Here is a 25,324-nt window from a genome sequence, read left to right on the forward strand (position 1 = left end):
AGATCCAATCTAGAGGCCTTTTCCGGCACTCTGCTGGAGGGGGCAACGATCACGGAGGGGTTGTTCATCATCACCCTTATCCCTCCGATGATGCATGACTATTTCACCACAGACCTATGGGTCCATAGGTAGTAGCTAGATGGCTTCTTCTCTCTTTTTGATCTTGAATACAATGTTCTTCTCGATGTTCTTGGAGATCTATTTGATGTAATGACTTTCTGCGGTGTGTTTGTTGGGATTCGACGAATTGTGAGTTTATGATCAGATCTGTCCATGAATATTATTTGAGTCTTTGCTGAACTCTTTGATGCATGATATTTATAGCCTCGTATTTCTTCTCTGAAACTTTGGTTTGGTTTGGCCAACTAGATTGATTTTCCTTGCTATGGAAGAGGTGCTTTGTGATGGGTTCAATCTTGCGGTGCTCAGTCTGAGTGACAGAAAGGGACATGACATGCATGTATTGTTGATATTTACTATGGGTAACAAGATGGGTTTTATTCATACGTGAGTTTATCTTGTCTACATCATGTCATCGTTCTTATTGTATTACTTCGTTTCTCAATGAACTTAATACACTAGATGCATGGTGGATACTGGTCGATGTGTGGAGTAATAGTAGTAGATGTAGGCAGGAGTCGGTCTACTAATCTTGGACGTGATGCCTATATATATGATCATTTCCTTGGATATCTTCATAACTATTTGCTTTTCTGTCAATTATCCAACAGTAATTTGTCTACCCAACGTATGCTATTTTCTCAAGAGAAGCCTCTAGTGTAATCTACGCCCCCCAGGTCTATTTCCTATCATATTAAAACCAAAAATACTTTGCTGCACTTTTTCTTTATTTATTTTATTGTATGTTTTTGCTAGATCTATTTATCAAATCTCATACAATTTAATCTATCTCAATATGGAAGAGGGATTGACAACCCCTCTTACGCATTGGGTTGCAAGTTTTTGTTGTTTGTGTGCAGGTGTTGTTTACATAGTGTTGCTTGGTTCTCCTACTGGATTGATAACCTTGGTTTCATAACTGAGGGAAATTACTTACCTTTGGTGTGTTGCATCATCCCTTCCTCTTTGGGGAATTACCAACGCAGATACAAGCAGTCATGATGCCACCCTTGTGTCTAGGCGAACCCTGGTAAAAGTTCCACCATCTGCTTTCTTTTCAAAAATGTCCTCGGAGTACCCTTGTAGCCAATGTCAAAAAGACCACACATGTCCAGCGCATCCTGAAACCCGTTCATCTGTGCTTGACTCCTGTTTCCCACACCATCGTGCTCCTGAGCATGCAAGATCTCGTTGAAATTACCCATCGCCAACCATGGTAACGAGCTCGAGATGGAAATTCCTCTAACAGGTGTCCCATGTTTTGTACCTCTCTGGTACCTGTGCTTCTCCATAAACAAAAGTCACTTTGAACAGCTGATTTCCCAAACCTTCAACATCCGTGTCTATGTGATAGTTAGAGTACCCAATTATTTGAACTTTTATTGAATCATGCCAAAAAACTCCTAAACCTGCACTCCTACCGAAACTACTATAACAAAACTTTTATTGACACCTAAAGAAGCTGAAATTTTTTCAACTCTAGAACTATCAATTTGAGTTTACAAAATACAAAAAATCAACGGGACAAAACGCTTCATGATTTCATGAAGCTCTCAAATTATCGCAAGGTTACCCGCCCCATGACAATTCCAGCTCATGAGACTCATTGTTCCCGGCAGTCCTCCTCGAGGGAGGCCACTGATCCATTCATACTCGCACTGCTCACCGCAACTCCGTCACAGCCTTTCAGCTTCTTTTTGTTGGTGTTTTCTAAGGGGTACCTCCTCCTACCATGATCCCACCATCTCCTCCTTCAAATAGATGTGCAATAACCGAGGTATTACCCACTCGTACAATTGCCGAATTCATATCAACATGTTAGGCCGCTGTTTCATTCACTCAACTTGAGTCCTCCGCCGTCCTCTTCCCTAAGACAAGAGGATCATCCTTCTGGTTTTCCTTTATTTACATCACGGCAAAAGTGCTGCCACCAACCTCACTCTTAGCATTAAATCTCTAGCTCTTTGAGCGACCATATTCCATAAGGGTTCCTCTCCCAGGTGCCATATTTTTATGTAGCTCTCCCTCTCCACTATCATGCCGGGTTTCATGGCCTCTCTCTACACCTCTGAATTGCTTGGCCCAGGCCTCCAAATAAATTTCCTCTTCCCCCGTCCACGACCTCGTCCTCCTAAGAAATTTGCCCCATGTGTTTCATCAATGCCATTTTGCTATGAATCTGCAGCTGCCCCTTGATGATAGGAGAAAGGGTCCCCACTCAAATGTTGTAATGTCATGCTCACTTGTTCCGCACTCCTCATACCAATGTCCCATCATTCGACATTCATAGGAAAATGTAGGGAGCTTTTCAAACTTCACACTATAGTTTTTAGTTTCTCCAGCTTTAGTGAATCGGACTACTCTTGTCAGCTTCTTACCAATGTCAAGTTTCACCCTCACTCTGATGAACTCACTAGCAAAGCCATTCGGCAATGTTACTTGAACCTCTTGGACCTCACCTATGCGGCTTGCTAGGTTTCCGATGAAGGTCTGGTTCATTAGGACACCGTCAGGAAGCTTATGGATATGCACCCATGTCTCTAATCTATGCAGCTTGACCTTTTCAGGTTTGGAGAAACCATCATACTCTGCTAGAATAAGGGCATACCCCTTAAAATCACACAGTCCTTTGTGCATTGCCATGTTCCAATCACCCAAACAATTAAACTAGATGGAGAATAGGTTAGGGTTTATCCTCCCCCATACTATGGACTACGCCAGATTCCAGGCCGCCCACATGTTCTCGATGAGATCACTTTGACTAAAAGGTTTCGTTGTCAAGAGGTGCCCCAGAGCTAGCCACTTGGGCCCGATCTCCAGGGTATCGATCTCATCTTCCCACACCAGATAGTCCAATTCATCCTCCTGTAGTGTCACACGGTCCAGAAGATCACTAGCCCCTTTCATAGTCAGCCCTTTCACCATCCTTTCCTCATTACTTGCCATGCGTTCCGATCTCTGCCAATCAAACTCCATTTAAACCCTCATTTTCCTACCTTTAACCAAGGCTAGTTTCCCCCTTGATCAACGCGAGAAGAAAGGAAGGAAGGAGGGGGATTGGCTTTCACCGAAAAAAACAAAACTCATGGTGATGGAGATCACCAGAGGACTAGAAAACCCTAGGCGGCGCCGTAGGGGAAAAAGATGCCACTTGTCCCTTTTGCTGGGCTACTGTTGCAGGCATACTAAAGATGGGCTTGGTGATTTTGTTGGGCTTCATGTGGTGAGGCGGGCGATATTAGCGAAATACTCGCTTTTTCCTGTTGGCCCGCTAATCGCTAATGAGTAAAATGAAATCGGGGGGGGGGGAGGGTGTGGTGGGCCTGAGACCCCCATTTTTTTAGACAACTGAGACCTCCTATCACTAGTGAAAAAATGGCTAGCCACAACTATCATTGGTGGCGCGCCATTTCCTGTCAACGCCAGCACTATTTTTTCAAATAGTGCTGGCGTAGGCCAAATCAGCACGTCAGCTTTACGTGCTTAGTGCTGGCGTTGCTTTTTTGGATACGCCACAAATATGTTGGACCATATGCACTCACCATTTGGATCACACTGGTGGCGTCGGATTTCTTTGCACGCCATAGTTAATTTGTTAGCGCTGAGGTCCGTCTGCTTTGCATTCCAGAAACACTTTTCCCATTTGATCAAGTGTTTTAAGTATTTAATTATTATACTAGTCACCAAATTATAAAAAAATTATATTATGTTTTTGTCATAATTAATTTTACTTTTTTATCAATTTAGGAATTTTATTTCTTTACTACCAGCTCAAATTTTGAGTCTTTTATTTTGTCAAGTCTTTCATTAATCTTAGTCTTTTTTTTATTTCGCCTGTTATTAGCTACGGCGTTGCCCTTTTTTCTAACGCCAGTGATAATCTATCTGAGTCAACTTAGTAAAAGACCTAAGTCACCGCTCTCTGTCATTTCACACCCCTCCCCTGGACCAAAGCCGCCGCCACCCCGTCGACGCCCCGTTTTCGCCCTGTCGCCACCACCAAGGTTAGATCCACTACTCCTCCCATCGCATCTCCTTCCTCTCCACTCTCCCACGTCCTCCATTTGCGGACACGCCACATGGCCGGGATCCATTGGGATTCATGTAGTTGATTAGGGGATTGCTTTAATCCGATTGCTATTGTGTAGAATCCGATATTTATAATGCATTTTGATTATAATCCGATTACTTGTGTGTCTCCCTCCGTGGATTTTGTTTATTTGTGTGTGCAATTACTAGTGTAGAATTATATACTTAGTTTATGTAGTGGTATGTTTGGTATAAATTCATGTAGTTGATTATAATCCGATTACTTGTGTGTCTCCCTCTGTGGATTTTGTTTATTTGTGTATCCAATTACTGGTGTAGATTTATATACTTAGTTTATGTAGTGGTATGTTTGGTATAAATTGATTTACTAGTGTACAAAGTGTTTATATACTTAATTAGTTTCAATTATATTTTATGTAGAATGGCGCAGCAGTCACCATGTCCAATGTGCAAGTCAAGGTGCGCAACCGACCTTGCAAGTGGCACGCTGTTTCACATCTACTTCCAGCCATGCTTTGTCCTTGAAGCGGTAAAGAATTACATGAACCTTCTAATAGTTTGTTCTTTTGTTTTTCTTACTATTTCCCATAACGCAATGTGTTTGTTTTTTGGGTTTTTTACATAGATCCTCCCTTGCAATGTGAGATTGGAGTTCAATGAGCTAATTACAGAAGACAATGTGATCTCCAGGGGGGCCTTGATACGTCTCCGTCGTATCTACTTTTCCAAACACTTTTGCCCTTGTTTTGGACTCTAACTTGCATGATTTGAATGGAACTAACCCGGACTGACGTTGTTTTCAGCAGAATTGCCATGATGTTATTTATGTGCAGAAACAAAAGTTCTCGGAATGACCTAAAACTCCACGGAACTTATTTTTGGAAAATATTAAAAATACTGGAAGAAGAATCCACGTCAGGGGGCCTCCACCTGTCCACGAGGATGGGGGCGCGCCTGCCCCCCTGGGCGCGCCCCCTGCCTCGTGGGCCCCCTGTTGCTCCACCGACCTCAACTCCAACTCCATATATTCGTGTTCGGGGAGAAAAAAATCAGAGAGAAGGATTCATCGCGTTTTATGATACGGAGCCGCCGCCAAGCCCTAAAACCTCTCGGGAGGGCTGATCTGGAGTCCGTTCGGGGCTCCAGAGAGGGGAATCTATCGCCGTCGTCATCATCAACCATCCTCCATCACCAATTTCATGATGCTCACCACCGTGCGTGAGTAATTCCGTCGTAGGCTTGCTGGACGGTGATGGGTTGGATGAGATTTATCATGTAATCGAGTTAGTTTTGTTAGGGTTTGATCCCTAGTATCCACTATGTTCTGAGATTGATGTTGCTATGACTTTGCTATGCTTAATGCTTGTCACTAGGGCCCGAGTGCCATGATTTCAGATCTGAACCTATTATGTTTTCATGAATATATGTGAGATCTTGATCCTATCTTGCAAGTCTATAGTCACCTACTATGTGTTATGATCCGGCAACCCCGAAGTGACAATAATCGGGACCACTCCCGGTGATGACCATAGTTTGAGGAGTTCATGTATTCACTATGTGTTAATGCTTTGGTCCGGTACTCTATTAAAAGGAGGCCTTAATATCCCTTAGTTTCCATTAGGACCCCGCTGCCACGGGAGGGTAGGACAAAAGATGTCATGCAAGTTCTTTTCCATAAGCACGTATGACTATATTCGGAATACATGCCTACATTACATTGATGAATTGGAGCTAGTTCTGTGTCACCCTATGTTATGACTGTTACATGATGAACCGCATCCGGCATAATTCTCCATCACCGATCCAATGCCTACGAGCTTTTCACATATTGTTCTTCGCTTATTTACTTTTCCGTTGCTACTGTTACAATCACTACAAAACCCAAAAATATTACTTTTGCTACCGTTACCGTTACTTCCATACTACTTTGCTACTAAATACTTTGCTGCAGATATTAAGTTATCCAGGTGTGGTTGAATTGACAACTCAACTGCTAATACTTGAGAATATTCTTTGGCTCCCCTTGTGTCGAATCAATAAATTTGGGTTGAATACTCTACCCTCGAAAACTGTTGCGATCCCCTATACTTGTGGGTTATCAAGACCATTTTCTGGCGCCGTTGCCGGGGAGCATAGCTCTATTCTTTGAGTCACTTGGGATTTATATCTGCTGGTCACTATGAGGAACTTGAAAGACGAGAAAACAAAAATTTATCCCTCAACTACGAGGGGAGGTAAGGAACTGCCATCTAGCTCTGCACTTGATTCACCTTCTGTTTTGAGTAAGCTTGCGACACCTAAACCTGCTTCTGCTATTAATTCTAATATGTCGCATGTTATTGATGATGCCACTTCTGCTATGCATGATACTTATAATGACACTACTTCTATGCTTGATACTACTGTACCACTTGGTGAATTTCTTGATGAACAACTTGCTAGGGCTAGAGAGAATGAAATTATTGAAACTGATAATATTGATGATAGTGATGATGAAGACTCTCCCCCTAATAAGTATGAATTACATGTTGTTCCTGAGGGTTATGTTATGGATGAAGAAGCTGCTAGAGCTATTTTTCCTTGCAATGATAGATATGATCTTAAGAAGTTATTAGCTAATTGGAAGCAGCAATCTCTTAATGCTAGAATGAAACCTGACCCTGCTTTTGCTACTTCACCTATCTGTGTTACTGATGAGGATTATGAATTCTTTGTTGATCCTGAGATAATTACTTTGGTTGAACCCGATCCTTTTTATGGCTATGAATCTGAAACTGTTGTGGCACATCTTACTAAATTAAATGATATAGCCACCCTGTTCACTAATGATGAGAGAACTCGCTACTTTGATATCCTTAAAATATTTCCTTTCTCATTAAAGGGTGATGCTAAGATATGGTTTAATTCTCTTGATCCTGGTTGTTTGCATAGTCCCCAAGATATGATTTATTACTTCTATACTAAATATTTCCCTGCTCATAAGAAACAAGCTACTTTAAGGGATATATATAATTTTGTGCAAATTGAAGAAGAGAGTCTCCCACAAGCTTGGGGGAGGCTTCTCCAATTACTTAATGCTTTGCCTGATCATCCTCTTAAGAAAAATGAAATACTTGATATCTTTTATAATGGACTAACCGATGCTTCCAGAGATTACCTGGATAGTTGTGCTGGTTCTGTTTTCAGGGAAAGAACACCGGATGAAGCTGAGATTCTATTGAATAATATGTTGACAAATGAAAATAATTGGACACTTCCTGAGCCAACTCCTGAGCCTATTCCTAAACCAACTCCGAAGAAGAGGGGTGTTCTATTTCTCAGTCCTGAAGATATGCAAGAGGCAAAGAAATCTATGAAAGAAAAAGGTATTAAAGCTGAAGATGTTAAGAATTTACCTCCTATTGAAGAAATACATGGTCTTAATTTACTGCCTGTTGAAGAAACATATGATCTTAATCCATCACCTATTGAAAAAACTCATGGTGTTGATAACCCGACACAGGTAGTAAAGGTAAATTCTCTCTACAGATTTGATGAAGGTGATATTCCTCGTTATAAGTCTGCTAGACAATGCTTAGATGAGTTTGACAATTTTATTGTTAAACAAGAAAACTTCAATGCTTATATTGGTAGACAATTGAAATATAATTCTGATACGCTTGAATACTTGGGTGATTATATGTCCAGAGTTAAAGGTGAACTTAAACTCATTAGTAAACATGCTTCTATGGTTACCACTCAAGTAGAACAAGTACTTAAAGCTTAGAATGATTTGCTCAATGAATTGAATAGTAAGAACAATGACTTTTCTGTTAGAGTGGCTACTAGAACTGGTAAAATGACTCAGGAACCTCTGTATCCTGAAGGCCATCCTAAGAGAATTAAGCAAGATTCTCAGAGAAGTAATTTAGATGCACCTAGACCTTCTAAAAAGAAAAAGAAAAATGATAGGACTTTGCATGCTTCTAGTGAACCTATTGCTGAACCACCTGAGAATCCAAATGATATTTCTATTTTTGATGCTGAAACACAATCTGGTAATGAACATGAACCTAATGAAAATGTTAATGATAATTTTCATGATGATGCTCAACCTAGTAATGATAATGATGTAGAAATTGAACCCACAATCAAAGAATCAACATTATGATAAGAGAGACTTTGTGGCTCGGAAGCACGGTAAGGAAAGAGAACCTTGGGTTTAGAAACCCATGCCTTTTCCTCCCAAACCATCCAAGAAAAAGGATGATGAGGATTTTGAGCGCTTTGCTGAAACGATTAGACCTATCTTTTTGCGTATGCGATTAACTGATATGCTCCAAATGAATCCTTATGCTAAGTATATGAAAGAAATTGTCACTAATAAAAGAAAGATACCGGAAGCTGAAATTTCCACCATGCTTGCTAATTACACTTTTAAGGGTGGAATACCTAAGAAACTAGGAGATCCAGGAGTACCAACTATACCATGCTCCATTAAAAGAAACTATGTTAAAACTGCTTTATGTGACCTTGGAGCCGGTGTTAGTGTTATGCCTCTCTCTTTATATCGTAGACTTGACTTGAATAAGTTGACACCTACTGAAATATCTTTGCAAATGGCTGATAAATCAACTGCTATACCTGTTGGTATTTGTGAGGATGTGCCTGTTGTAGTTGCAAACGTTACTATTTTAACGGACTTTGTTATTCTTGATATTCCCGAGGACGATAGTATGTCTATTATTCTTGGAAGTCCTTTTTGAATACTGCAGGGGCTGTTATTGATTGCAACAAAGGCAATGTCACTTTTCATGTTAATGGTAATGAGCATACGGTACACTTTTCGAGGAAACAACCTCAAGTCTACAGTATCAATTCTATTAGAAAAATTCCATCGATTATTTTTGGACGTTTTGAATTTCCTCTTCCTACTATCAAGAAGAAATATGATATTCTTATTATTAGGGATGTGCATATCCCCGTTGAGGTAACATAGTGTTATTCGAAATTTCTCCGGTTCCATGTTATTCGGAATGAGTTTGTTAACAAGACTTGATCAACCTTGTTAGTGGATTCCGTTTGATGAGCATGAGATGGATGAAACTAGAAGGCACAACCTTCTGTACCCTCCTTTTACCTTCTGTTATTTAGTTGAAATGAAGCAAAAATAGTATTTTCCTGTCTGTTTTCTGAATTATCCGTGCAATATAAAAATACCCCGAAAATAAAAGTTCACCAAATGCCCTGCCAATTTAATATGATTTTTTCTGGAATATTTGAGAATATCTGGCACTGAGAACACAGCAGGGGGAGCAAGCACCTAGCCATGAGGGTCCAGGGCGCGCCCACCCCTAAAGGGGGCGCCCCCTGCCTCGTGGGCCCATGGTGGCTCTCCTCCACTTATTCCTGCACCCACACACTTCTTCTTCCTCCCAAAAAATTCACCATCCAGCTCAAGCACGAGTTCTAGCTCATTTTGCTGCGATTTTCGATCTCCTTGTTCAAAGCACCTCTCATAAAACTGCTTTGGGAGATTGTTCCTTGGTATGTGACTCCTCCATTGGTCCAATTAGTTTTTGTTCTAGTGCTTTATTCATTGCAAATTTGTGCTGCCTAGGTGACCATGTTCTTGAGCTTGCATGTCAAATTTATATGGTTCCAAGTAGTTCTAATTCATGATATAGTCTCTAGGCACTTGTGGGAGTAGTTTCTACCAATTTTGTTGTGTTTGGTTCACTTTTATTTGAAGTTACTAAAAAATTCAGAAATTTTTTCAGAGGAAGAAATATGCTTAGGAAAATGTACCAAGGTGGTTCTTCAAGGAAGCAAGGACCCAGGCTTGCAATGCGTGATGCTGACGATGAGCCACCAAGGAACGCTCCAGTGCGGCCTTGTGAATGGCCTTCAGAGGACTTTATGGATCGAGCGGGAATCAAGGAAGAATTTAACGCATATTTGCGTAACACTGATCTTGTGAGCTTCGAGGAGCAAAAGTGCCGCCAGTACCACTATCTCACTAGTTCCTTTGTGAGGAGGTTTGAATTTTCATCTTCACGCAATTCTCAAACTGTCCTGTTTGATCTTTATGAAAAATCTTATACGATGGACTTAGAGGATTTTACCACTGCTTGCAAACTTCCACAATGGGGTAGTGCTAGTGAACCTCGCAAATCTGAATTTAGAGATTTTCTTGCTAGTATAACTGTGGGGGAATCTAGAGATATAGCACAAGCTACCATAGGGAGCATTCATTTTCCTGCTATACATTATTTTGCTCTCTTTATAGGTAGGTGCATAAATGGTAAAGATGAAGCATGTCATATGTGTGTCCCTGACCTCAGTATTCTTAGGAGTGCTATGTTAGGAGACAAATCTTATAATTTGGGAGCCATTGTTGCGCGTAGGTTGCATCACAATAGATTTAATGGAGATTTCTTTGGTGGAATTTATGCAACCCGCTTAGCTGATTTTCTTGGTGTAACCATACGTGATGATGATATTGAATTGCCTCCTACTTATCTAGACTTTAATGATATGGTTCACCATCAGTTTGTCGAGAGGAATGAACCACCTCTACAGTATCGACTAATCTTTGACTAGCGTCACGCTGTCAATATTGTCCTCCCTGCTCCTGCTCTCTTTGACTTTCAGGAAAAGGGAAGACATTTTATAACCAGAGAGGAGGCAAATGAGTACGAAAGGAGGACGAGGGCAGCTCGCCTCCAAGCTGCAGCCCACGATGCAATAGCCGCTGCATCTCAGTACGACCCCGGCTATAACTATGGATATCCGCCAGGCCATCCGTGGCAATAAACCAACTTAGGCCAAAAGCCTAAGCTTGGGGGAGTACGTATTTCTCACCGACATTACATTCATGTTCACACACTCATTGCTAGATGTTGGTGCTCATAGTTTTTCACTCTAATATCCATGCTAGTTTATTTTCTTTTTACGCTTTTTTTGTGTGTTTAATAAACGTTAAGAAAAACCAAAAACAAATAGTTGTAGCTTTTAGTTAGTTCACTTTTCTTGCTGTAGTAATAATTAAAAGAAAACCCAAAAAGATTTTATGTTCTTGTTTTGCTTGTTGGGAGCTTTCCCGTGTAAATAGTTTTATTTCTTTGGGGGTCGATAGGAGAAGACCATAATGAAATTGTTGAAGTGGCTCCTATATGCATTATTGTTGATTTAACCAAGAGCCCATATTGCCTTGTCTTCTCCTGTTTATTGAATGCCTGTAGATTCCAGCTTAGTCCAATGCACGTGCACTATTATTATTATTCACATCATTTGGTCGTGCAAGTGAAAGGCAATTATGACGATATATGATGGACTGATTGAGATGAGAGAAGCTGGTATGAACTCGACCTCTCTTGTTTTTGTAAATATGATTAGTTCATCGTTCCTGATTCAGCCTATTATGAATAAACATGTTTGCAATGACAATTAGAGATCATAGTTGCTCGTGCCATGCTTAATTAGCTAGGAGTTTATAATGGTCTACCTTGCGTGCCAACATGCTATTAAAATGGTTGTGATGTGGTATAGTGGGGTGGTATCCTCCTTTGAATTATTTAAGTGACTCAACTTGGCACATGTTCACACATGTAGTTGAAACAAATCAACATAGCCTTCACGATATTTATGTTCATGGTGGATTATATCCTACTCATGCTTGCATTTAATGTATATTAATTTTAATGCATGTTCATGACTGTTATCGCTCTCTAGTTGGTCGGTTCCCAGTCTTTTGCTAGCCTTCACTTGTACTAAGCGGGAATACTGCTTGTGCATCCAATCCCTTAAACCCCAAAGTTATGCCATATGAGTCCACTATACCTTCCTATATGCAGTATCTACCTGCCGTTCCAAGTAAATTTGTATGTGCCAAACTCTAAACCTTCAAATGAAATTCTGTTTTGTATGCTTGAATAGCTCATGTATCAACTAGGGTTGTCCTTATCTTCCATGTTAGGCGGGTTATTCTCAAGAGGAGTGGACTCCGCTCCTCACTAACGAGAAAATGGCTGGTAATCGGGATGCCCAGTCCCATGCTTTATGCAAACTAAATCAAAATAATTGCAAACAAAACTCCCCCTGGGACTGTTGTTAGTTGGAGGCACTCGTTGTTTCGAGCAAGCCATGGATTGATGCTTGTTGGTGGAGGGGGAGTATAAACTTTACCATTTTGTTTGGGAACCGCCTATAATGTGTGTAGCATGGAAGATATCGCCATCTCTTGGTTGTTATGTTGACAATGAAAGTATGCCGCTCAAAATATTATTTATCTCTGCTTTAAAATCGAGCTCTGGCACCTCTACAAATCCCTGCTTCCCTCTGCGAAGGGTCTATCTATTTACTTTTATTTTGAGTCATCACCCTCTTATTAAAAGCACTAGCTGGAGAGCGCTGCTTTCATTTGCATCCATTACTATTAATTTATATTGGGTATGACTATGACTGGATCTCTTTTACCATGAATTACAATGTCTAGTCAGTCCTTGATCTTTAAAGGTGCTCTGCATTTATGTTTTGCGGTCTCAGAAAGGGCTAGCGAGATACCATCTTGTTATATTATATCATGATTGTTTTCAGAAAGCGTTGTCATCCGAGATTTATTATTATTGCTCGCTAGTTGATTATGCCATTGACATGAGTAAACATGAGACCTAAATGTTATTGTGAATATGGTTAGTTATAATCTTTGCTGAAAACTTGAATGCCGGCTTTACATATTTACAACAAGAGGAGCAAACAGAGTTTGTAAAAGTTTTTCTTTATCACTTTCAGTTTATCAACTGAATTGCTTGAGGACAAGCAAAGGTTTAAGCTTGGGGGAGTTGATACGTCTCCGTCGTATCTACTTTTCCAAACACTTTTGCCCTTGTTTTGGACTCTAACTTGCATGATTTGAATGGAACTAACCCAGACTGACGTTGTTTTCAGCAGAATTGCCATGGTGTTATTTATGTGCACAAACAAAAGTTCTCGGAATGACCTGAAACTCGATGGAACTTATTTTTGGAAAATATTAAAAATACTGGAAGAAGAATCCACGTCAGGGGGGGCCTCCACCTGTCCACGAGGGTGGGGGCGCGCCTGCCCCCCTGGGCGCGCCCCCTGCCTCGTGGGCCCCCTGTTGCTCCACCGACCTCAACTCCAACTCCATATATTCGTGTTCGGGGAGAAAAAAATCAGAGAGAAGGATTCATCACGTTTTACGATACGGAGCCACGGCCAAGCCCTAAAACCTCTCGGGAGGGCTGATCTGGAGTCCGTTCGGGGCTCGGAGAGGGGAATCCATCGCCGTCGTCATCATCAACCATCCTCCATCACCAATTTCATGATGCTCACCGTCGTGCGTGAGTAATTCCATCGTAGGCTTGCTGGACGGTGATGGGTTGGATGAGATTTATCATGTAATCGAGTTAGTTTTGTTAGGGTTTGATCCCTAGTATCCACTATGTTCTGAGATTGATGTTGCTATGACTTTGCTATGCTTAATGCTTGTCACTAGGGCCCGAGTGCCATGATTTCAGATCTGAACCTATTATGTTTTCATGAATATATGTGAGTTCTTGATCCTATCTTGCAAGTCTATAGTCACCTACTATGTGTTATGATCCGGCAACCCCGAAGTGACAATAATCGGGACCACTCCCGGTGATGACCATAGTTTGAGGAGTTCATGTATTCACTATGTGTTAATGCTTTGGTCCGGTACTCTATTAAAAGGAGGCCTTAATATCCCTTAGTTTCCATTAGGACCCCGCTGCCACGGGAGGGTAGGACAAAAGATGTCATGCAAGTTCTTTTCCATAAGCACGTATGACTATATTCGGAATACATGCCTACATTACATTGATGAATTGGAGCTAGTTCTGTGTCACCCTATGTTATGACTGTTACATGATGAACCGCATCCGGTATAATTCTCCATCACCGATCCAATGCCTACGAGCTTTTCACATATTGTTCTTCGCTTATTTACTTTTCCGTTGCTATTGTTACAATTACTACAAAAGCCAAAAATATTACTTTTGCTACCGTTATCGTTACTTCCATACTACTTTGCTACTAAATACTTTGCTGCAGATATTGTTATCCAGGTGTGGTTGAATTAACAACTCAACTGTGAATACTTGAGAATATTCTTTGGCTCCCCTTGTGTTGAATCAATAAATTTGGGTTGAATACTCTACCCTCGAAAACTGTTGCGATCCCCTATACTTGTGGGTTATCAGCCCTACACTACCGAGGTCCACAAGGGACGAAAAATATCCCAGATTGGAGGAGATGAATGGAATCGTTTCATCTCCCACATGCATCTCACTGTGGGTGAACTTATCAGCTTCTCCTTCAGAAGAGAACCTCCAAGGCTGGCTGTTATCTACATCAATTTGGAGGACGAAGATGATGACCCACTTGATGAAGCCCTCTATGGCAAAGGAATCAGGCTAAGAGAGGACGAATCGGGCAACCTTTGGTACATACTTCCTCCACGTGATGACTACGTCGGATGCCATTCATGACCCGCCTGACAAGGACAAATGTTAACCGCCATATCATGGTATGTTACTTATTAATTAGTGTAGAAATTTGATGTGCTTAGTGTTGAAATTTGATGCTGATATATATATATATATATATATATATATATATATACAGATTAGTGAACTTCGTGTCGGAAAAAACTGCACGCAGTGTTTTTTCGGTACTGTTTTCGCTCTACTTTTTATCCGTTTATCGGAACGAGGCATATAATATACCGTTGGGAAGCTATGGATTAGGCGCAACTTCACCATGTTGAACATTTTTCGATATTCCTCGCGGTTTAAGAGCAGTTTCAAAAATGATGCGGCGGACGACGAGTGGCAGCGAGCGTATTTTCACGATTTTTTCTAAACCACTCATGGGAATAATGCAAATGATACGCCGTTGGAAAGATATCATCGAGGCGCATCTTTTTAATATTCGCTCTAGTTTTTGAATCGTTTGCCGAAATGAGGAGTGCAATACATCGTTGGAAAGCTATGGACGAGGCGCAACTTTCATATGTAGAAATGGTTTTAAGATTCCTTACGATTTGAAGTTAATTTTGAAAATGGTGCGGTCGACGACGAGTGGCAGCGGTCATTTTTGGTGAAATTTTTACAAACCGCTTGTCGAAATGATTCAAATGATACGCCGTGGGAAAGATATATCGACGAGACACAACTTTTTCATTTAGAACACTCTCTCTAATTCCTTACAGTTTAAGAGCAATTTTAAAATTAGCGAAATACGGATACTCTGTTTTTCACAGCACCAAAATCGACGAGTAAACTTCATCCGACAGAAAACCGCACTGCTTCGGTCGAAAATCGCACTGCATCAGACAATCAAGTGAACTTCTTGATTTATTTTTTGTCTGTCATAAATTTTCCCGAACAAGTTTTTTGTTGTCTTTCTTTCAATTTTTTTATGAACGAGAGTGGACCAAAGAGACGAGGGCAAGTGAATCGCGGCATATATTGAAGTGAACGACATTACTATCTTGTTGTTTCGCTAAATTTTTTGCACTTTTCATGTTAGGCGCAAGTGAACAGCATCACTCTTAAAAGTGAACCACACCTGAGGACCAAACACATTGCAAGCATTGATATAGTTCGACTGAATTTTGAGACACACGAAAACAAATTGTACCTCATGCAGAGGGATAAGGAGCTGCTACACAAATTGCACACGCCCACATCTCCTTAGTCTCACAAAGTGCATTAGACAAAGAAGTGAACCTCTCATGGGAATTTCTCTCTTTTTTTACAAAGTGAACCACCTAGATGAACTGAACAAACACGCACAATGATGGAAGGACAAGGCGAGCGAACTGCGTTCAATGTTTTTTTTGTTCCTCGCATTCTGTAGGAAACATAACAAAATAAAGTAAATCCCACAGTGCATCCATGAGATTCTCCCATTCTCCCCTAGTAGAAACAAAACAAAAAGACAACAATGAGAGGGGACTGCATTCTCCCCTCAAAATAGAACAAACTTGCAGTGAGCCTCCCGGATGGGAGTAGTGAGCTGCAAATTGAACAAAACAGTTGCTGGTGTGCGATTGTCTCCGCCAAGTCACAAACTGCAATGCTGCATTACGGAACCGCACGCCATACCTCGGCAAACTTCAATTCAGGGCCTTCATTGAGTAGCACAGACCGAGCAGTTTGGAATGAACTGTAGTAAGTGCTCACGACAATACAATATCATCAACTTTCAAAGAAGGAATACAATATTTATCAAAGAAGAGTGTGCTTAGTCTAAAGAGAAAGATAGTGGTTTGGCCACGAAGTAGTTGTCCAACGCATTCGCACGCCCAGCCCATGGCTCCACAAGTCAAGTTCATTTTTTTGAGAAACTCCACAGGTCCAAGTGGCTAGTAGTCTAGCAGTGTATGCACGTAACTTCTATATGGGCTTGGGTGCCGCATCATTGTGAGACTAAGCAAAGTACCAATCGTGTTATCTTCAGTCCAAACTCCCATCCCTTTCTCAGGTGACAACACTACACGGTCCAAAGAACTTGTATTATTACCTCTTTCTGGAAGCAAGATGCCATCAGTTCCATTGTTGCCAGTCTAGATGTGGAGAATATCTGCATCCGGTGGAGACAGAGAGCGGCAGAGGGGCTTCCTTCCCCCGGGTGGATCTGGTGGTGGGGTGGCGATGCAACCGGTGAACCGCAAGTTGTGAACTGGCGACCTGCACGACACGCGCCCTCGGACTACAGCTGGCGAACCGCAAGTTGTGGAACCGGCGAGCTGCACGTCACGCGCCCCCGGACTGCAGCCGGTGAGCCGCAAGTTGTGGAACCGGCGAGCTGCATGGCACGCGCCCCGGACTGCACGCATGCGCGCCCCGCACTGCACCACACTCGCCAGAAACCACGAGGGGCCATAAGGCGATCTAGAAAGGAGCTGGGGAGGAGAGAGCCACGGGGGGCTTGCCGGATCCGGGGAGGAGAGGGCCACGGTGACCTCAACTCGGGGGAGGGGTGGTGGCGCCCTCAGCGGCGAAAACGGCGTAGACCCAAGGTGCTGGAGGGATGGGCGGTGCTGGGTCGGGATGGGGGGTACCAGCAGGAGGACAACTGGATCCGGCCGCGGCGGCGCAGCAGGAGGTCTCCAGGGCTGGGGGGTTGTGGATCCGGCCACCGCAGCGCACAAGGAGGTCACGAGGTGGCGGAGGGCAGATGTGGTTGATGTCGCTTGAAGCAACGTCGGTCAAGAGGAAGTGATGATGCAGCACAGCGGCGGTAGGTATTTCCCTCAGATATGAAACCAAGGTTATCGAACCAGTAGGAGAACCAAGCAACACAACGTAAACAACCCCTGCACACCGATAACAAATCCTCGCAACCCGACGTGTTAAAGGGGTTGTCAATCCCTTCCGGGGTACGGCGCCTCAAGATAGGCAAACGGATATGAGATAAATTGTAGTAGATTGATAGATCGAACACCAAATAAAATAAATATAAATATAACGCAGCAAGGTATTTTTGTATTTTTGGTCTAATAGATCTGAAAATAAATGCAAGGAAAAAGTAGATCGCAAAGGCAAATGTATAAGAAAGAAGACCCGGGGGTCGTAGGTTTCACTAGTGGCTTCTTCGAGAGAAAATAGCAAACGGTGGGTAAACAAATTACTATTGGCCAATTGATAGAACTTCAAATAATCATGACGATATCCAGGCAGTGATCATTATATAGGCATCACGTCCAAGATTAGTAGGCCGACTCCTGCCTGCATCTACTACTATTACTCCACACATCGACCGCTATCCAGCATGCATCTAGTGTATTAAGTTCATGGAGAAACGGAGTAATGTAATAAGAGCGATGACATGATGTAGACAAGATCTATCTATGTAGAGATAGACCCCATCGTTTTATCCTTAGTAGCAACGATACATAAGTGCCGGTTCCCTTTTCTGTCACTGGGATCAAGCATCGTAAGATCGAACCCACTACAAAGCACCTCTTCCCATTGCAAGATAAATAGATCAAGTTGGCCAAACAAAACCCAAATATCGGAGAAGAAATACGAGGCTATAAGTAATCATGCATATAAGAGATCAAAGAAACTCAAATAACTTTCATGGACATAAAAAGATATAACAGATCATAAACTGAAAGTTCATCAGATCCCAACAAACACACTGCAAAAGAGTTACATCATATGGATCTCCAAGAGACCATTGTATTGAGAATTCAGCGAGAGAGAGAAACCATCTAGCTACTAACTACGGACCCGAAGGTCTACAAAGAACTACTCACACATCATCGGAGAGGCACCAATGGAGGTGGTGAACCCCATCCGAGATGGTGTCTAGATTGGATCTGGTGGTTCCGGACTCTGCGGAAGCTGGATGAATATTTCATCGATGCTTTTAGGGTTTATGGAATATTGGGGTATTTATAGAGCAAAGAGGCGGTCCGGGGGCACCCGAGGTGGGCACAACCCACCAGGGCGCGACTGGGCCTCCTGGCGCGCCCTGGTGGGTTGTGCCCCCCTCGGGGCAGCCCCCAGGCGCAGCCAGGGCCTGTTGTGTTCCTTCTAGCCCATAAAGAATCATCATGGAGTTTCGTGGCATTTGGACTCCGTCTGATATTGATTTCCTGTGATGTAAAAAACATGCAGAAAACAACAACTGGCACTTGGCACTATGTCAATAGGTTAGTACCAAAAAATTGTATAAGATGACTATAAAATGATTATAAAACATCCAATATTGATAATATAATAGCATGGAACAATAAAAAATTATAGATATGTTGGAGACGTATCAGCATCCCCAAGCTTAACTCCTACTGGTCCTCGAGTAGGTAAGTGATAAAAACAGAATTTTTGATGTGGAATGCTGCCTAACATGTCATATCATATTCGTTTCTTTATAGCATGGACAACTGGACTTTTATGTGATTCAAATCAATAGTCTAGTTTTGACATAATAATTTAGATACTCAAGCATATCAACAAGCAACCATGCCTTTCAAAATATCAACGCTAAAATAAGTTATAACTAGCCCATCATGCTCAACCATTGATCCATTCATGAAACACACTCGAATATTAACTACACCCAATACTTAAGTACGATCATATTGCCTCCTAGTTGGTGCTTTTGTAAGAGAAGATGGAGACTCAAATTCAAAATCAAAAATTGCATAAAGTAAAGATAGGCCCTTCGCAGAGGGAAGTAGGGATTTGTAGAGGTGCTAGAGCTCAAACCGAAAAAATTAGAGATAAAAACATTTTGAGAGGTGTATCCATCCCACCAACGAAAACGACTTAGTTCCCAACACTTTCCATGGTAGATATGCCATAGCCGGTTTCCAAACAGAAAATAAAGTTTATTCCTTTTTCCACCATACTTTCACTTTCCATGGCTAACCGTATCCACGGGTGCCCTCCATACCAACAGTTTCCAAGGAATTTATTATTTGACAACATAAAGTAAATTCATTTTTGCATTTCGGGACTGAGCATCCCTAAAACCTTTGCCTTACTCTCGTGCAATGACAAGTGAATAAACACTCATCGTGAGAATAACACATCCAGCATGGAAAATATTAGCTACCCCTCACCACTCCGCGAGCGAAACAAACACACAAAAGAGAAGTTTATTTTGAAAATTAGAGATGGCACATGCAAATTTTCTTAGAACGGCAAAAGAATACCACATATAGGTAGATATAGTGGACTCATGTTGCAAAACTAGTTTAAAGGATTTGGATGTACAAGTAGAGATCATACTTGGTGCAAAATGAAGGCTAGCAAAAAGATTGAGAAGCGACCAACCAAGAAACGAATAATCTCATAAGCAAGCATTAAGCATAATTAACACCGAATAATGCACCATAAGTAGGATGTAATTTCATTGCATGACTATTGACTTTCGTACATTCATAGGGAATTACAAACCTTAACACCAATATTCTTACTAAAGCATAATTACTCATCAACATAACTCACATATCACATCATCATATCTCAAAACTATTACTAAGAAACAAGTTTATTTTGTCCAGTGATCTTCATGAAAGTTTTTATCATATCCTTCTTGGATATCTATCACTTTGGGACTAATTTTCATGTGTTGATTTTCATAATCTCAAACAAATATAAGTGAAGATCAAGAGCATAATTTTTCTTTCTTTCTCTCAAAATAATTTAACTGAAGCAAGAGAGAATTTCTTGAAAATTTCACTAACTCTCAAATAAACCTAAGTGAAACAAGAGAGCATTTCTTCAAAAAATACGAAGCACACCGTGCTCAAAAAGATATAAGTGAAGCACTAGAGCAAGTCCATAGCTCATAAAAGATTTAAGTGAAGCATAGAGAGCAATTCTAACAAGTCATGACATAATTTTGGCTCTCTCAAATAGGTGTGTCCAGCAAGGATTGATGACTTAAAACACAAAATAAAACAAACAAAGACTCATATCATACAAGACGCTCCAAGCAAAACACATATCATGTGACGAATAAAAAAATAGTTTTGAGTAAAATACCGATAATCATTGGAAGAAAGCGGGGATGCCACTCGGGGGCATCCCCAGGCTTAGTTGGTTGCTTATTTTTGGATAATAGCTTGGGATGCTGGGGCATCCCCAAGCTTAGGCTCTTCTATCATTCCTTCATCCATCGTAAGATAACCCAAAACTTGAAAACTTCAATCACACAAAACTCAACAAAACCTTCGTGAGATCCGTTAGTATAAGAAAAATAAATCACTATTATAAGTGCTATATCAAACCAATTCATTTTTTTATTATATCTACTGTATTCCAACTTTTCTATGGCAAAAACTCATAAAAAAACAGAGCCATCAAAATAAGCACACAACATAAAGAAAACAGAATCTGTCAAAACAGAACAGTCTATAGGATTTGTTCGAATACTTACGTAACTCCAAAAAAATTCTGAAAAACTAGGACGACTTGGTAATTTGTATATTAATCTTCTGCAAAACGAATTGGCATTTTATCACATTCTGATTATTTTTAACAATTATTTTCGTGAGCGCAAAGTTTCTTTTTCAGCAAGATCAGACAATTATCACCCAAGAAGATCCTATCGGTTCTACTTGGCACAAACACTAATTAAAACACACAAAACACAATCATAACAGTAGCATAATTGTGCAAACACTCAAGAACAGAAAGCAAAAAAGCAAAAATAAAATTTATTCGTTGGGTTGCCTCCCAACGAGCGCTATAGTTTTACGCCCTTAGCTAGGCATAAAGAAAGGATCTAAGTTTTGTCATCCTTGTCCAACTCTTCAATCAAACACTTAGAACCCTTCAAAGATTTAGCATAAAGACCTTCAATAGCAATACTTCTAGGAGTAAATTTAAAGATTTCATTCTTGCAAAAAGGATCTCTTATCACTTCAACAAAATCCGGGTGAATACTAATCATCTTAAGATCTCCTTTATTGCTATCACTAGAAGTTGCACCCTTGTTCCTGGTGGCTCTACCACTCTTTACGGGAGTTTTCTTGATAGTTTTAGCGGAAATAAAAGCCGTTCTTAGATTACTAAAGATTTATTCCAATTTATCAATCCGAGATAGACTTTCTTCTATTCTTTCATGGATTATGGTACCCTTCTCTTTTAACAACTTAAAAATATCTCCCGCTTTTGACCCAATATTAGTGGCAAAATTATGCATCTTTTTATCTAGAATTTCCGTATGATCTTCAGTGAGTATTTTCTTTTCAATAGCATCTAGTCTTTCCATAACATGCTCAAGAGTCAAAGTGGTTTCATTAATCATGAGAGGTGGTGATCCCACTAAATTTCCCATAGCACTAAAAGCATCAAGAGAGGGACACATCAAGAAATTTCCAGTGGTAATCGTATCAAGGACGAGTCTATACCAAGTGGTGATGCCAACATAAAAACAGCGAAGAAGAACAACGGTAGATTGCTTACAGATAGATCTATTATGAGCATTGCAAATTCTATACCAAACATCTTTTAAACTTTCTCCTCCCCTTTGTTTAAAGTTGAGAACCTCGTTCTCGGGAGTGCAAGCAATAGGGGGAGAACTATGCATAGTAACGACAAACAAGGTTGCACACAAAAATAGATCTGGCAAGAAAACGACGAACAAAAAAGAGAGGCGAATAAAACGGCAAATTTTTGTGAAGTGGGGGACAGCAAAACGAGAGGCAAATGGCAAATAATGTAAATTGCAAGGAGATGAGATTTGTGATTAAGAACCTGGTATATATTGAAGATCCTCCCAGCAACGGGGTCAAAAATTCCTTTTGATGTCGCTTGAAGCTACATCAGTATTTCCCCAAAGAGGAAGGGATGATGCAGCACAGTGGCGGTAGGTATTTCCCTCAGATATGAAACCAAGGTTATAGAACGAGTAGGAGAACCAAGCAACACAACATAAACAGCCCCTGCACAAAGATAACAAATCCTCGCAACCCGACGTGTTAAAGGGGTTATCAATCCCTTCCGAGGTACGGCACCTCAAGATAGGCAAACGGACGTGAGATAAATTATAGTAGATTGATAGATCGAACGCCAAATAAAATAAATAGAAATAAAATGCAGCAAGGTATTTTTGTATTTTTGGTTTAATAGATCTGAAAATAAATGCAAGGAAAAAGTAGATCGCAAAGGCAAATATATGAGAAAGAAGACCCGGGGGCCGTAGGTTTCACTAGTGGCTTCTCTCGAGAAAAAAAATAGCAAACGCTGGGTAAAGAAATTACTGTTGGGCAATTGATAGAACTTCAAATAATCATGACGATATCCAGTCAATGATAATTATATAGGCATCACGTCCAAGATTAGTAGACCAACTCCTGCCTGCTTCTACTACTATTACTCCACACATCAACCGCAATCCAGCATGCATCTAGTGTATTAAGTTCATGGAGAAACGGAGTAATGCAATAAGAACGATGACATGATGTAGACAAGATCTATCTATGTAGAGATAGACCCCATCGTTTTATCCTTAGTAGCAACGATACATACGTGTCGGTTCCCTTTCTATCACTGGGATCAAGCACCGTAAGATCGAACCCACTACAAAGCACCACTTCCCATTGCAAGATAAATAGATCAAGTTGTCCAAACAAAACCTAAATATCAGAGAAGAAATATGAGGCTATAAGTAATCATGCATATAAGATATCAAAGAAACTCAAATAAATTTCATGGATACAAAAATGTATAACTGATCATAAACTCGAAGTTCATCAGATCCGAACAAACACACCGCAAAAGAGTTACATCATATGGATCTCCAAGAGACCATTGTATTCAGAATTCGGCGAGAGAGAGAAAACCATCTAGCTACTAACTACGGACCCGAAGGTCTACAAAGAACTACTCACGCATCATCAGAGAGGCACCAATGGAGTTGGTGAACCCCATCCGAGATGGTGTCTAGATTGGATCTGGTGGTTCTGGAGTCTGTGGCGGCTGGATGAATATTTCGTCGATGTTTTTAGGGTTTCTGGAATATTGGGGTATTTATAGAGCAAAGAGGCGGTCCGGGGGCACCCGAGGTGGGCACAACCCACCAGGGCGCGCCTGAGCCTCCTGGCGCGCCCTGGTGGGTTGTGCCCCCTTCGGGGCACCCCCAGGCGCAGCCAGGGCCCGTTGTGTTCCTTCTGTCCCATAAAAAATCATCATGAAGTTTCGTGGCATTTGGACTCCGTCTGATATTGATTTCCTGCGATGTAAAAAACATGTAGAAAACAGCAACTAGCACTTGGCACTATGTCAATAGGTTAGTACCAAAAAAGATATAAAATGATTATAAAACATTCAAGATTGATAATATAACAACATGGAACACTCAAAAATTATAGATACGTTGGAGACGTATCAGTGGTCGACGCCCATGGTGCTCGCGGGCAGGTGCGTGGCGGCGACCTGGGGATGGGCGGCGCGGCGGCGACCTGGGAAGAGGCGGTGCGCAGTGGTTTTGGGAGGGGCGGCCGTGGTAGATTTGGCCGCGCGGCGCACTGCGTGGTGGTGGGCGGGCGGTGCGGTGGGAGGTGGCGACCGTCCGGTGGCTAGCGCTGTGGGCGGTGCGATGGGCGGCACGGTGGAAGGTGTTGGCCGGGCGGTGGGCGACGCGGTGAGAGGCAGCGGCGTAGGGTGGGTGGGAGTCGGGGGAGACAGTGGTGGGGATCGGGGAGAGGGTGGAGGGGAGGTGGAGGTCGTGGGGAGTGGGGAAGGGGCACGGGAAGAGAGGGTAGTTGGTGCCGAACAGGATAAGGTGGGCGGGGTATTTTTTATCGCCGCGGTTCGGTGGTTAGTTTGTAGCTTCGGGGGTGGGCGTCGGGTGTTAGCAGAATAAGGTCTTAAGGGGTGTTATCATAATAGTTTTGATATGCTTAGTGCGTAGTAATGTGATATGCTTAATTAGTGTACTAATGTTGTGATATGCTTAGTGCGTAGTAATGTGATATGCTTAGTGTACTAATGTGTTGTGATGCATATATGCTTAGTGTAGAATTTGAGGATATGCTTAGTGTGTAGTAATGTGATATGCTTAGTGTAGAACGTGACGATATGCTCTTAGTGTGTAGTAATGTGACATGCTCATTTATCATATTTGTTTTTTCTTCAGAAATTACCTAATAGGCTAAGTGAGAGCTGTGGCATGGAGCCGGATGAAGCAGGCATTGCTGGACTACGCCTTACCGCAAGGGGCTCCATCACGAATTGTGCTTACGCAGTGGACACGGGCGGTCGCACTGTGTTCAGCGCCACGGGATGGGACAACTTCCTTGCTGGAAAAAATCTCCAGGTTGGACAGGCCATCTTAGTCATCATCAGAAATACCCGGCGCCATGGCTTGAGGATGATGATGATCATCAACCTTATTTAGAACTATGTCATGGCGGGGCAGTAGATACTAAATGAACTGCTTATGTATTAGCACTATATACTAGTACTGTTTTAGCTCGTAATGTTTTTATTAACTGGTAATGTTTGTGAGATCTAGCTAGCAGCCACTTAAATATTAACTCGTAATGTTCTATTATCTGGCACTGTTCTACCGTGTGATGTTATATAGTATGTACTAAGTTTTAATGTAAAATGCTAAATATTACATGGTGTGGAAAACCATTTTTTTTGCATGAAACGTT

General features: G+C 41.5%; 1 pseudogene; it reads left to right on the forward strand.

The window, feature by feature from the left end:
* Window positions 1–4,591: 4,591 nt before the first annotated feature.
* On the forward strand, window positions 4,592–25,062 carry LOC123142485 (uncharacterized; annotated as a pseudogene).
* The last annotated feature ends 262 nt before the right edge of the window (window positions 25,063–25,324 follow it).

Source organism: Triticum aestivum, chromosome 6D, assembly GCF_018294505.1.
Source record: "Triticum aestivum cultivar Chinese Spring chromosome 6D, IWGSC CS RefSeq v2.1, whole genome shotgun sequence".
NCBI classification, from domain to species: Eukaryota; Viridiplantae; Streptophyta; class Magnoliopsida; order Poales; family Poaceae; genus Triticum; species Triticum aestivum.